This window comes from Hesperophylax consimilis, chromosome 21 (genome assembly GCF_061612785.1).
Source record: "Hesperophylax consimilis isolate HC1 chromosome 21, BYU_Hcon_1.0, whole genome shotgun sequence".
NCBI classification, from domain to species: Eukaryota; Metazoa; Arthropoda; class Insecta; order Trichoptera; family Limnephilidae; genus Hesperophylax; species Hesperophylax consimilis.
Window position 1 is genome coordinate 8,692,458 of NC_142856.1, and position 12,660 is coordinate 8,705,117.

The window sequence follows — 12,660 nt, forward strand, 5'->3', positions numbered from 1 at the left end:
TAATCATCTCTCGATAGCGCAATCCATTCACCGTAGCTGTTGCTCCAGCCTCATTTTCGAAAAAGTAAGGTCCAAAGACTCCGCCGGACCATAAACCGCACTAAACAGTCACAAGTTGAGGATAGAGAGGCTTTTTAAAAATAACTCTTGGGTTTTCCGAGCCCTAGATGCGACAATTTTGCTTGTTGACGAAGCCACCGAGGTGGAAATGGGCCTCATCACTCAAGATGATTTGCATTTGATTCACTCAAGTGAATTTTAATAATTTCAATGCGTTGTTGAAGCGTGTATCGTTCCATTTTTATAAATGAATTAGTTTCTACTTTTCAAATGTCAAAAAATATCAGCTTTAAAAGTAACATCTACCGAAATAGCGGGCTATTCAAAATAACAACTCTTATTGGAAAACCCTGTACTTATTTCTAACACGTGTTAAACCAAATATCCAAATCCAGCTAGAAACTTTGATTTATGTTGTTATTATGTAAATCTTCTTCATAAAGAGTACGATATGTTTATAAGAATTAATTTATGATATTGTGGTCCAAGCCGCAATCATATAATTATCTTTTATCTTGCATTTTTATCTTAGTAGGTGAGTAAAACAAATTCCTAAAATTCTAATTAATTATTTAATAATGCAGATAGATGCACTGATGTGATTCTCACGTGTTTATTATAATTGCCATTTAAAATAATGATGTTGCTAAATATGTACGTTGTTTGGAAAATGTGAGCGCTTAATGCTCCGCATGCGTGTGTGTGTATGAGTGCCAGAATGCATTGTCATTGACAACAAGCGTCTCTGCTGAGTTTCAGCTCGATCGAGTGTCGGAAGTGGGTTAGTTTTCACTTTTAAGATTCCGCTTAAGTCATTCATTAATTCATTATTTAATGCATCAATTAATTAATTCACCAATTAACCAATTCTTTCATTCATTTTTAATTTATTTATTATTTATTGTTTCATTTATTTTTTATTCATTCGTTGATTCCGTCATTCATTCACCATTAAATAATTAATTCATTATTTCATTAATTCATCCATTCATTCATTGATTAGCTCATTAATTCACCAATGAATTAATTCTTTCATTCATTTTTTTATTAATTTTTAGTTTATTTATTTTTTTATTCATTCGTTGCTTCATTCATCATTAAATCATTCATTCATTCGTAGCTTCATTCATTCATCATTGAATCATAAATTCATTATTTCATTAACTCATTAGAAAGAATCACTTCCCAGGTTACAAATGACGAATAACCAGACAGTATTTTAATCTTTCTTCTTTCGTAATATGCGAATAACGTTACTTGTTCATTGACGGAGGACTTTTGGACGCCACACTGCCATACATCAGGGTAAGTACCAGCACTCCATTCTGGACTGCTAGCTTCGCTTCTTTGGACAATTTTTTTAAAGCGTCAACTGCGTTCAGAGTTAAAGTGGTAAATGTAATATTCATATTTTTCACGAAATGTAAATAGATAAAATAGGATGTATACATGGCCAATATCGACCTAAAATATTTGTATAGTATAATACCAAATATTCTACATGTTTGACTTAGTAGATATACTCCAATTATACATAAAAAACACCCTTAAACTACATATTTGACAAAAAAAAATTTGAATTTTTTTTTATTTATTTGTACAAAAATTACATTCAATGTTATTTATACTCGCTAAGCTACTTGCAAGTAGCTTGTCAGCAGGAGATTAGTTGCACATATAATAATAGTACAATACATAAATGAAATAATCATCAACGCTTTAGCGTAGTAATACATACATACATATCTACAATAAACAAAGAAAAAAAAAACAATTGTGTTATACTTTAAAGTTGAAAATACAGAAACAGTGTTATGGGGAAAAGAAAAGAAGGAAATTTAAAGTTGAAAATACAGAAACAGTGTTGGGGAAAAACAGTGAATCACAGTCTTAATACATGAGGTTACTCCTTAGTAGCCATGATTTTAATATTAAAGAGAATTTAATAATGGAGCAATTTTCTTTTAATTCATATGGCATTTTGTTAAAAAATAAAGGTATTATGTATTCAAGAGTTCTTTGACCATATTTGTTTTGGAACACAGGTACTTTCATTCCTTTATTTTGTATAAAACGTGTATTGTGTATATGATCCACCATTGTTTTATACGGACATCTAAATAAATAAAACTATGTATAATTAATATACCAAAAAAAATTAAAAAAAACTCCGACAACAAACACAAGCTTTGGATAAAAATACACGATAAATGTCATACAGTAAAAGCATTCATCAATCTTTCACTTGATTCAAAATATGAGGAAAACAAAAAACATTTTAGAAACAAAATTAAAAGATGGATTAAAGAACAAAAATTCAATATTACCAAAAAATTGTATCATAACAGAATATACGTGTGTACGCAATATACAATACCATTAAATTACACACATAATTATATACAGTCCTATTTTCTCCTGATGATATTTGCAAATAATTTTTTTTTTTTTCATTACTGCTTTTATTATTTTAAATAAAAGCAATACATTGAGATACAATAATATTCAATTTATTATCTTTATATTGTTCAATTTCTTATCTTTATATTGTTCAATTTATTATCTTTATAATGTTCAATTTATAATCTTCATATTGAATAGTATTATTCATTTGTGAAATGGGGGTCTCAGCATTGTTAAGTGAGGCCCAGTCAGTGAACAACCCATCTCTACGGGTTTATTTCTTTATAAACACAAAGAAAATTTATATATTCTAGTATATTTTTTATAAATAAAGTATGTACATTAATAACCCTTTATTTTCTGTATTTGTTAGTTCGAACCCAAAGGGACCCGTGGTGTTAGAATGGAAAGCTAACTTTGTAATAAATTTATTTACGAGTCACATTAACGAAGTTGGTAACTTTATAAGTTAATTATTCGCTTCGTGGTGCAATATGCATGCATGCTAAAGTCCCATCAAGGTAAACTAGGATAACTTTGTGACAAATTACCACCGCTGCATGGGGATGACGTAAATAAGGGTTGTCACGAGGCTTCCAAAGCCGTTCTTTGCTTATTTGCCAAAGGCTACATAGGCTTTGAAATAAATTCAATTCCCATGATATTTTCATTTTTATTATTTTTATTTATTATTATACATTTGATACAGAAAATTTTTAAATAAAATATTAGGCCAAATGATATAATAGGATATTTGATGTATGAATAAAGACATTGATAAAATGAAAAGTACAATGTATGTCGAGGATAAGCTGATATACAGGAGTGAATACCTTATGACCCAGTCAACGTTAGTTTCTAACTAAGCAGTGCCTTTTCTAAGAAACTGTAGAAGGACTGCTTTAATTTACATTACAAATATTTTTCCTTGACAGTATTTTATACCACTGGTATCACTGCTAGAGCAGTAGCTGATAATCGTGAATGGCACAATGCATTCTGTATCTAGCGTCCTAACCCCACGATTGACTACTCCCCACCGTCGTTACACCGCGAGTTCCGTGTAAAAAATATTCTCGCAATAAATTTATCGTTAGTAAATTCGAGAGTTTTAATCAACATCTCCACAGTAACAACTGAATACCGATTTACGGATTAGGAAGTTCTGTAAATCGCGAGGTTATATTCCAACCTCCCTGATGAAAATAAAACTTTCTACAAAACTAATGGCTTTAATTTTTGTTGATTAATTTAATTTTTTTACTAAAGTAATTATACCAAAGGGAGAAAGAAAAATGTGAAAAAAAAATAAATACAAATTTAAATAGAAAATAAATTTTGAAAGAAAATAATTAAAAATGAAAAGTTGTCAGTATAAATAACCACGGGGTTGATGTGTGATATTCATTAAAGCCTGAAATTTGTTTGGGCGTTTGATTATTCCATACTAAAATTTTTATCACAAATTTCTAGTATTTTGTTTCCCTGATATTATTTTTTATATTCTGTAACTTACTTTTTATGCTGATTTTGACCAAACTTATACCCTACGTTTTCTTTTAATGTTGATTTTTGCTAAGTTATTATTATAATTATTATTATGTTTGCACTAATATCATTTAATAAGACTTGTTTTATGAAAAAGCTCTAACTAAGGGCGAAAATAAATAAATAACTAAACATCTGTGAGTAAAGTGAATATTAAAATAGAGCTTACAATAAATACGTGTGACCATAGAACACAATGAAGTCTAATATTATCGATTGCAAATATCGTAGCCATCTCATTCCCCAAACCGACAGTTCATATTTTTATTATTCCCATTGTACGTATTTATGCTGCATCCGCTTTTTGATATATTCTTCATAAAAGTTCAACACAAATATTAGCATTCCGTCTGCCTGCAGAGAGACTTAAATCACACAGTAATAAAATGGAATACACAGTGATTTCGAAGTCTGGATAGCTTTATCTTTCAAATATTCATCCCCCACCCTCACTAGGGGAGACTTTGAAAGTTGGCAGGAGGTTCTAACACAGGAAGTATATCCTGCCTTCCTACTTGCGTTTTCCGCAGTGCAATTTCCGTTGCCAGACTTCCGGAAGGTCAATGTCCCGTCTCGCTGGAGGTATTCGCATTGCAGTGGGATGTAAAAAGTGAAAGCCTTTGATAGCGTGGGGGATGTTATTTGGGGTTAGTAATTTTGCGGCAGACGGGCGATTCGTTTCCAATGTTTTGACTAAATATTTTTTAAAGAGTTTCAACGTATTTGTTTAGGATTTATATTTATTAGGATTTTCTTTGAATCAAAATATTTATATTTTATTTTATTTTATTTAGAAAACCAACAGTTATAATTATTACAAGGTATGGTGTAGTAAGTGTTAATTATTTAACCAATAATAGGTTTTCACTTAGGTATTTTAATTATTTAGTGAATATATATAATATTTATGTAAGAAAAAAAGTTACACTAGCCTATAGGGATGGGATGGCGGAAAGGAGGGGTATGGGATGGATCTAGTCTGTGTAATGTGTAGCATGTACGTATGTGTATTAATAAAAAATAATAATGATAATATAATTATTTATTGATTTTAGGTTTGAAATTGTGGGGTGCTGAGTTAAATAAGTCTAATTCACGGTATGAAGTATTAAAATTGTATGAAGCACGGTGAATAAAAGCATTTTGTTTTGAGTTTGTGTCACATTGAGGGATGTTTAATGTGTGATTTTGTCTGGTTTGTCTGATGGGTACTCTAAATTGAATTCTTTCTAGTAATTCCGGGCAATCTATCACAGAGGTGGCAATTTTTTGTAATACTATTAAATGTGGCAAGGTTTTATTAACAGTCTATCTATAAATTTATATAGCGCCATTTTTGTGAAATATCATCTCACTTGTATGTAACAAAAAAAACTTAAAATTAAACCATAAAATTACATAAAAATACTTCACAGGCAGTGTTGCACTAAATTATAAACAAAAACTATTATATTTCTTTATAAATTCACAAGAACTTCGGATCCCAATGGTGCAAGGTTGATTATTTATGTACTTATTTTTGTCATAAACGCCTTTCGACTTTTACATAATATAACTTAATAACTGCGCGGACTTTTATAAGGTTTTTAAGATATACAATTCAGTGGTACATTATTGGAATGTATCCACGGAGGAAAGAAGGTATGTCTCTTATAAGGTTTTTCCAGCGTTAGCAATTTAAGCGCTCGAAAACATTTTTTTTACGACTTTATTATAAAACATCGACTTTTCTTATATTATACATAAACCTTCCGCAATAAATTCTCTATATGATAATGACATCCCTTTTAAAATTGCATAGTTTAGAAGAACTAAGCGCACAAACAGACAGATGCGGATGGCGACTTTGATTTATACTATTTAGAGATATTATAAGACATAAACTAGAACATGAAATTAGAACTGAGAAAGAACAAAGGACAGTAAAAATAAGTTAAGAACATAACCTACAAATAACAAAACGAAAAGAGATCCTGTTTAAGTAATACAATGTTGAAAATCCAAAAAAATTATTTTTCATATGCATATATATATATATATATATATCTACTTATGTCGAAAAAAATGTATGTAACTAAATTAAGATAAAGATGAGGTACAATGTTTATGGGTTTATTTCAAGTTGTTAAAAGTGTAAGTAATAAACAGTGGTACATTCCGGAGTGGAAGGTATTCTCAGTATCGCCCTGGTGTGAGACCATCATTCAGAATTGAAACGTTGCATGAAATAGCTTTACCAGATCTGAATATCCAAGCACTTCACCACCTTCGTCTTCCCCATCTCCTTCCCATCCCCATTTTATTCAGCCTCGCACCATACCCCAATTGGGGATACCATCGACTCACTGGTTCCAGACGGTTGGGAGCTGTTCGGACTCTTATGCGGTTTTACACTAAAAAAAACTCTTATGAGCATGCAAAACGGCAAAGAATGGAAGAATTGGAATTATGAAATTTTGCATACAACTGTAACGATTCATGAACGTTAAATATTGAAATAGATTGCAAAAAAAAAACAGAAAAATTTTCTAGGAAGTTATTTCGTAGGTTAAAAATCCAACTAGAATAAAACGTAGGCAGTTATCAATCAATAACTTTAATATTCAAATAATCGATATCAATTTTGGCAATTCAGAATACTTAAGAACTGTCATAACAAAGAATTCCTTCACGAATTATTGTTCATTGAAAAAAAGCGTTTAGAATTATTCAACCGATCTCTACCGCAATTCGGTCTATTGCGACTGAAAAAAAATCGGTAAAAACCGAAACATCTATTCCACTTTCTCTTTCCTGTTGTTATTTCGGTACAATAATATGACTGACGGAAATAGTACTCAGAGACTCCGAGTAGCTAACCGCTACTGCGGAAGTGTCCACGGAAAAATAAAAATTAAACAATGAACGGACTATAAAAAGCCATCTGCTCTGGCTACGCAATACTGAAGCGAACAGATTATAATATTTTTTGTAAAATATTAATAATTTGACAGAATTCGTTTTTTCATATGAAATTTCGTTAGAAATGCATACGTTTCAACTTGTATATCGTGATAGTCTGTTTCTGGAAGTGGACAAAATCTCATTAACGGTGAGTTCTGGCTTCATGAAATTTGCACAGATCTTGCAACGAAATTTTCATCAGGAGTTTTTTTTTACATTTTTTTAACCATAAAAAATAAGACCCGTAGCCATATTGTGGGTTACAATTTTTTATAATAGTAATAGTTTTTGAAAAAATAAAATTACCATGTTTATTGTTCAGTTTGATCAGTCTAAAATACTCATTTGAGCATATCGGGGCGGCGCTATTGTAGATATTATTTGTTCCTTCGTTAGTTCTTCTTTTGGCCACCTGCATAGATAGATTTAAATGTCAGTAAATCTATAGTATGGAATATTAATGAAAAAATCTTCCTCTTATTGCAGAATTAAGTGAATTTCAGGAATTTTTCAGGAGAACAATATTTTAATTTTTTATTTCATGCAAAAAAAAATGTACAGAAAATATTTTTTTTCGTGTTATGGCGGGTGAAGTTTACAGATTGGATTTATTAATAACTAGCTGTACCCCGCCACGAGTTGCTGTGGTTCAGTCTGTTTGTGCAGATGAAGAAAGAACAGCGCTCATAGCTTACGTCCAAAGGATGGGGCTATTTAAAAAAAAAAACTGTTTTTACCTGTCACAGGTGACACCTACATAATATACGTATATAAAAACACACGCGTATTTAAATTAAACGTTGTGTCAAAAAAGTTGAAGTTATGTTGAAGTTTCTAAGGTTTATAAATTATAAATTGCATATTCCTATACAAAACATAAATTACAATTACCTATTGGATAAAATGTCTATATTGAAACTTTCAGAAAGAAGAATAAGCACAGATTTAATACTGTTACAAAGAATACTACATTTTAAAATTGACTGTCCCGAATTACTTCAATATATCAATATCCATGTTCCCAAAAAATCATGCCGACATTTCTTACCTTTTTACTTCAATAACACCAGGACACTAGCTTACCAAAATTCTCCGATTCCGAGACTTCACAATCTCGGAAACAAATATTCTGATCTGGGTGATATATTTCATTTGAAAACTAATCAGTATAAATGTTGTATATTCTATCGCTTTTATTCTTCTAGACACAAATAGACCTATGTACCCATATAACTTCTCCGCTTCTACTATTTTGTTTTGTTGAATCTTTTAAACTCAATTATATGCGTGAGGATTCATTTTTGCCATTATGTTTACATTCTTCTTTATTGTGTGTTTACTCTGATACAAAATGCTTGTATTTTTTTTAAAGCAAAGCCCACTAGGGCGTGTAATAAATAAATAAATAAATAAAATTTCAAAGCAATCGGCAAAGAACTTATAGGCCAGTGCAATTAGCGCCAAAAAGGGGGTCGCGATCGAAGTAATTCCGGTAGTCGCAATTTTTTTATATATTATATAAACTGATTTCCTGATGTAAAATCTGAGTTTCCGACCTTGGCGCACCTGTGCTCGCGCCGCCATTTTGAAAAAACTGGTCGAAATCGGGCCAAAATCTAGTTTTTCCCAAATATCTCATTTCCAATGCAAATTTCGGCTAAAGTATCTTTGCAAGTATAATAGAACATAAAATGACCTACAACTTTTGAAGAAACAAATTTCTTCTATCTCTAATAGTTACCGAGGTAGAAAGTCGTAAAGGTGCGTATATTTTTGAAAAAACAAGGTTTTTGCGCGACTAGTTTTGGTTTTTTATAAATACCTCGTTTCCAGTGGAATTTCATGAAAATTTTATTGATACCAATTATGTAGATAATAAAATTTTAAAAAAGGCTGTGCAGTTTTTATGTTTATATAGTTTTTTTTACCGATATAAAGAATAAACAAATCTAGGTAGGTACGCACAGAAAATCAATCACGGTTTATTATCACGTTATTAGATTTTTGTTTGCATTTTTAAATACATACATCTATAAATTTACTAAAGGGCACTTCGGTATGGGGGGGCTACCCCCCCACCCTTCTACTCCTCCCCTCCAGTTTCCTTCACAGACAGTTCCATCCTTCGTTGGACTGCTGGATTCGTTTATCTGCATAACATTTGTGAGGGTATCGAGTCATTCTGTGGGATCAAATCAGAAACGTCAGAGCAACATGTAGATATGAGGCCTACAAGAATTAGGAGGGATGATCGAGACGTTCAAACTCTCATTGATTGGTTTGCTTGCCATGAACCATTTCCTAAAATAAACGTGATTATGTCTATTAGCAGTGGCACAATCGGGGATAACAAAGTCACTTGTCACATGGCTGAAAAGATGGGGAAATTAGCTATGTCTAAAGTTATCAACCAGAACTTTGGAAACCTACACATAAAATGTAATGATGCGATAGTTTCTCTTGCGGCGGTGACCAGCAGTGTCAAAAATCAGGGTGTGACTATGGCAATAGATCCATTAAAGCTATTCCATCGTATGTGTATTGCCAAAAAGTCTGAAAGTGAACTTAAAAAATATTTTAAATATGAACTCTCTCCTGTACCATTGTCTCTTTTCTCAGAAGAAGGCATGCGCAAAGGAACGAAGTCTATATTTAATCATCATTCAACCCTCTACCAAATAATACAGAACTGGGAAGCAGTAAAATACACGTAATTGATGGAGGATATTTACTGCACAAAGTGGTATGGGGTCGTGCTCAACCTTTTTCAGTAATTTTCCAGCAATATGTCAGGTATGTACAAAATCATTATGGAGCCAATGCAGTAGTGGTATTCGATGGATACCCAGATTCTATGGAAAAGAAAAGCACTAAAAGGGTGGAAAGAGCACGGCGTGCCAGAGTTACAACTTCTGCTGAAGTTTTGTTTTTTGAAAGCATGCACCCACAAGTGCCACAGGAAAATTTTCTGGGAAATGAGAAGAACAAGTCTCGTTTTATTTCACTACTCAGAACCTCATTTGCACGATCCCACGTAACGACAGTACAAGTTGAAGAGGATGCTGACGTTCTCATAGTGAACACAGCAAATTCATTGTCATTTCAACATGATGTAGTCATAATCGTTGGTCAGGATATTGATCTGCTGGTACTCCTCACAGCTCTCTCACCTCCCAACGTATATTACCAAAAAGTTGGAAAAAATAAATCACCTAACGCGTTGTACTCGAACAAATGTTTTAAACACCTTGAAATAGTTGAAAACATTTTATTCCTTCATGCCATAAGTGGTTGCGATACAACTGGAGTTCCGTTCGGTCAAGGCAAACACAAATTTTGTAATATTCTTCTCAAAAACCACTCAGTGAATGAACTTGTTCGTGTATTTCAAGACCCAAAAGCAAAGACAGAAACAATCACTTTGGCTGCCGAACAACTATTCGCACTTTTGTATGGCGGCAACGAGAAATCAAATTTGGAAAATTTAAGGTACATCATTTTTGTCAAAGGAGTAAAAAAGAACAAATTCAATTTATCCAGGCTACCACCCACCAAAAATGCAGTCCAGCAAGACGCTTCAAGAACATACTTGCAAGTGCAGACTTGGCTTGGTCACGATAAAGATTCGACTGAATGGGGGTTGAAAAAGGATGCTGTTGGGTTACTTACTCCAGTAACAATGTTGAAGGAAGCTGCACCTCAGGCCTTGCTGAACTTCATATCATGTCAATGCAAAAAAGGTTGCGCTGTAAAGTGCACCTGCAGAAAGTCGGGTTTGAAATGTTCCTTACTCTGCATTCATTGCAATGGCAACTCCTGCGAGAATGCTGTAGAAGCCTTTGTTGATGACGATGACGAGGAATATGATGACCCAGTCGCCACAAATTTGGGTGATGAGACAGATGAAGAAGCTATTCAGGGCCAGAAGTAAGAAACTATAGTCAAGTGCTCGTACTTCTGTCTAAACTGATCTACCATTAATTTTATTTTTTGTTATGCTGACAACTTAACTAATAAAGAAAAGAATGTCAATAAATGTTAATTTCACGAAAATACCAATTTTTTATCTTTTTTATGTACCTTATCATCTTAATTGTATTAATAATCTTAAATGTATGTTGTGATTACGTTGATAGGCATGTCAGACCAAGCTGCGAGCACAAATGTAGTGGCTTGGCCAATTTTAGTGGTCTTCCCATTGGGAATGTATGACGACCGATATGCTGAAATAGTCTATCTACTATATTTATAGCTAGGTCTGACACAGGCATGACGATTGTTGTCAACGTATATGTTCTTAGAACAATAATAAAATCAAGGAATGCCAAGTTTAAAATACCTAACCTCTGTTTCAATTTTTGGCCTGGTTTTGGTGGATTAGAGTTTGGATACGTAATAGAGATAAAAAATATAAATTATATACCTATTTCTTTAACGAAATTTTATTTTCTACAAAATTATTATCAATAAATTTTTCACAAAATTGTACTGGAAACGAGGTATTTATAAAAAACGAAACCTAGTCGCGCAAAAAACTTGTTTTTTCAAAAATATACGCACCTTTACGACTTTCTACCTCGGTACCTATTAGAGATAGAAGAAATTTGTCTGAACAAAAGTTGTAGGTTATTTTATGTTCTATTATACTTATTAATGTATTTTAACCAAAATTTGCATTGGAAATGAGATATTTGGGAAAAACTAGATTTTGGCTTGATTTCGGCCAGTTTTTTCAAAATGGCGGCGCGAGCACAGGTGTGCCAAGGTCGGAAATTCAGATTTTACATCGGGAGATCAGTTTATATAACATATAAAAAAATTGAGACTACCGGAATTACTTCGATCGCGAATCGCTAATTGCACTGGCCTATTACGGAGATTTAAGATTTTGAACAAACGAACATTTACATTTTTATTTATAGGATATAGATGACTGATAAATGCATAATAATTAAAGTTTTACGATTCTGTTTGATTTATAAATATTTTATATAAAACTTAAATGAAGTAATTTTAATCAACAATGTGAGACATGTATGCATGGAGTTTAAGGGGTTAGAGTGTAGAATGTATGGGTATTATGATTGAGATGTATTGCAGATGTAAGGATCTACGATATAGCGTTATTTTTTTTAAGGAATGGAGTTGTATTTCGGTTTTTAAGTTATCAGGGAGAAGGTTGAGTATTTTAGTAGCTAGGTAGATGAATTTTATTGTCTTTGAGCTGACGTAGTATACAGTTTAGGTAATTTTTATTGTCGGTTTATTATTGTTCTGGTGGTGTAATTGTGTTGTAAGAGAGTTTCTTTGTTGTGTTAGCATAAATTTAAGATGTAGTTGACAAATATTTATGACATTATTCTCGACGAAGTGTCGAATGAAGGAGTATCTTGTTGGTCAAATTTTTGAATTTTGTTTTTCCATTAACATTCGAAGATTGAAGTTAAGATTGGAATGATGTAATCTGTTTATTTATTTATTTATTTATTTATTTACACATATACGGCACAACACGTGCCATTAACATAATTGACATACTTATAATAGTACAACAACATGAAGAATAACAGTATAAATGTTAGTAAAATTTAAGAAAATAGGTAAAAAGTAAGGTAATAAGTAATAATGTTTAGATAAATTCAATGATCTACATAATATGCTTAGATAATTCCAATCTTGGAATGATATATCTGCTTATGTAGATAA